Source organism: Carcharodon carcharias, chromosome 21 (genome assembly GCF_017639515.1).
Source record: "Carcharodon carcharias isolate sCarCar2 chromosome 21, sCarCar2.pri, whole genome shotgun sequence".
Taxonomy (NCBI): Eukaryota; Metazoa; Chordata; class Chondrichthyes; order Lamniformes; family Lamnidae; genus Carcharodon; species Carcharodon carcharias.
In genome coordinates, this window is record NC_054487.1 from 60,512,588 (window position 1) to 60,516,194 (window position 3,607).

Sequence of the window (3,607 nt, forward strand, 5' to 3'; positions counted from 1 at the left end):
AAATGCAAAATGTTGCTGTTTTGCATTTTAAATCTTAATGAAGTTATTTTTGGTTCAATCTTGAATTACAAATATCCTAAAACAAATTTGTTGGTTTATTTTCCAACTTCACAAAGTTGATGTGCTGTTCACCTCTCAAGATTGCATCTCTTAATCTGGAATCCTGAGTTCAATATGGGCACCACACTTTCTGAGAATATATTGGCCTTGGAGGGAGTGCAGCACAGATTTACCAGAATGATACTTGCACTCCATTGGTTAAATTAAGAGCATAGATTACATAAACGAGTGTTGTATTCTCTGAAATTTAGAAGATTAAGGGCTGATTTGATTTCAGTTTTCATAATGCACTATAACCTCTCCAGTTTGATTATCTGAAGTCTGGGAACACCAGCTGTCCAGACGTTTTTTGAGCAAACCCAAAGAACGCATGGATTGGCCACTCAACTGTTTAGGTGCTGCAACAAATTGAAAAGGCATGGGCTCACCTGATCTTCGGACTGAGGGTGGAAATGGCGGGTGATAGTGTAGTGCGGAAAAACACAGCACAAGGTTACAAAGCGACTCAATTTCTCTCACTACGCTGTCTGCCTCTATCAGTCAACTTCTCCATCTCCCTACCTTTCAGTCTCTCTCTCTCTCTTTCTTGTGCTCTCTGTCAGTCTATTCTTCCATATCCCTCCCTCTGTTCGCCTCTCTCTCTCTTTCTTTCTTCCTTTCTCTCTTTCTATCAGTCTACTTCTCTCTCTCTCTTGATTTCTTTGTCTGGCTTTCAGAGCGGAGACATGGAAGATACAGTATTTGGATAAGTAAAACAATTTTTATTACTGCTTTATAATGTTTTATGTTTCAGGTAAATATTTATACGAATGGTGTTTTCCAATTCATACACTCATTATAATCCAGAAAATTCCAAAATCCAGAAATGACTTGGTCCAAACACTCCTGACTGGAGAGGCTATAGTGTATTAAGAACATATAGGATAGAAAAAGAGAAACTATTTCTGCTGATTGGGAAGTCTAGGGTTAGAGGCAGGTCTTTCAGGAGTGAATTTAGGAAATGTTTCTACACGCAGAGGGTGGTAGTGGTTTGGAACTATTTTTCACAAATAGCAGTTAATGCTGGGTCAATTGTTAATTTTAAATCTGATTGATAGAATTCTGTTAACCAAAGGTATTGAGAGATATGGGTAAAAATGGGTATGTGGAGTTGGGTCACAGATTGGCCATGATCTCATTGAAAGGCAGAGCAGGTTCACTAAATAGTCTACTCCTGTTCCTACTAAATCAAGCCTCCCTATGATCAATTGAATAAACTAGTCCTGTGGGGAAACAAGTTCTGAAAAAAGATGCTGAAGAAAGTCAGGTCACAAACCACAGCAAGACAACCAATGTGATAGATCTCATATAGAATTGTAATGGTAATCTGGGATTCATTTTTCTTTCTTAAACGCTTTTCCAATAATATTGGCCCAGACATTCCAGTTTCCAAATCATCAGATGTAGGATGTACGATTGTACAAGATGCACATCGATACCCTGTGGAAGCCCCGATACGCTGACCTCTACGGGAATTGCCCGGGAAACTTGAATTTCCAACAGGCAATTCCCCTGCTCCCGGTACTCTCTGCAAATGTCTCTGACACTGAGTTAGAGTTGGAGACTTTGGACAGTTCAGTTACTTAACTGAATAGTTACCCAGGAAATATTAGACAGAAAAATCCTAGCCTAACTGCTGCATAACTACAGAACTGACCCCCACCCCACCCCCCAATTCCTCCCTTGATGCCCCCCTGACTACCCACCCCGATCAGACCTGACTAACCCCCACAACCCATATACCCTCCCTGACCAGAACTGACTACACACCACCTCCCGTCTTAGGACAGAGATGATGAGAAATTCTTTTCTCTCACAGTTGTGTGACTTTGGAATTCTCTGCCTCAGAAGGTGGTGGAGGCGGGGTCATTGAATATTTTTAAGGCAGAGGTAGATAGATTCTTGTTAGGCAAGGGAACCAAAGGTTATCGGGGTCAATGACTGCTATTTATGCTTCACCACATGTCGGGTTGCCAGATCTGGATTGACACATTCAGGGTTTCATCACATGCCCTCCTGCCTCTAACTACCCAGCTCCCATGTACTTGCCATTGGTTATCCACACCACTAGCTTGATAGAATAATGGAATCTGACAGCACATATATATGCGGTTAAAATATTAACTTCTCGTGTATTTATATATTTACTGTATAATAAAATGCAAGTTATTTCTTTCAAATGTCAAACAAATGTAAAAAACCATATATTTCCTATCTAAATACAAGTTGTTGCCATACTCTGCTGGCTCTATTCTATTTCACAACTCCTGTGCACCCATCATCCCAATGCCTGATGGCCTACATTGGTTCCCAGTCCATCAACTCACTTATAAAATTCTTATCCTCATACAGTATTCAAATCCCTCCATGGCCTCTCCCTTCATTATCTCTGTAAATTCCTTTGGGCTATAACCCTCTGAGGATTTGTGCGCTGCTCCAAGTCTGCTCTCTTGTAAATGCTATGCTTCCTTTGCCCCACTAATGGCAGTGTGCCTTCAGCCATTTAGGCCCTACACTCTGGATTTCCTTCCTTAAACTTCTCCATTTCTCTTTCCTTCTTTAAGACAGTCCGTAAAACCTACGTCTTTGAGTAACCTTTTAGTCATCTGTCCTAATATCTCCTTCTTTGGCTCGGTGTAAATTTGTTTGATTATTCTCTTGTGAAGCACTTTGGGACATTTTATGTTGAAGTTTGTATATAGACATGTCATTGGTGTGAAATGCATGATGTGAATAGTGTTTGCATTCCTTTGGAATTATCTTTGAATCTGCAGGACTTAAAGATTCATACTTGGCAAGATTTCCCTCCGCAGTCTTCCACGAGGGAATTCTTACAGGAGGTGCACAAGTAGTGCAATCAATGGTTGCATTAATTAAGTTCAACATATTTTCCTTAAATGAGTCCTTATATATAGGGCATGGAGATTGCGGTTTGTGGGAGGTTGTTCCAGTCATTAATTGTTCTTGGGAAAAGGAGTTGGCAAGGGAAACAAATTGGGGTGTTTACAGTTGGAGCTGTAGGTTATGAACTCTTTGAGCTCAGTCACTTTTGGGCTTGATATATTGGCTAGAGGGGTATCAAACTGTGGGCCTTTCTATGGTTCTGCGACTAACTGCAAGACATTGGTGCCTCACCAGTCATTGTAACCAAGTGAGCTGCCTGGCGTTTCTCAAGGAGGGTAATGCTTTTAGCAGTATATGGATCCCAAGCAGCTATACCATATTCAAGGTGTGGACCGACTAGCATGTGTAACAAAGATAATTTCCTGGACACAACTGCCAGCAACCCAGGAGAAAAATCATGGACTTTAAAAGAAAATCAAAAATGAAGGGGGGAGGGAAGGCTGTTTGATTGAGTCATTTAATGAGATAATGAAGAATCTGTTAGCTTTCCATTAGTGTTCCAGCCACAGATTTTAAAAATTGCGACATTTTGAAAATCAAAATGCTACCCACAGACTTTGCTAAAGCTGAGACGTAACATCCGGCGGAAGCGGAAATGAGAGGG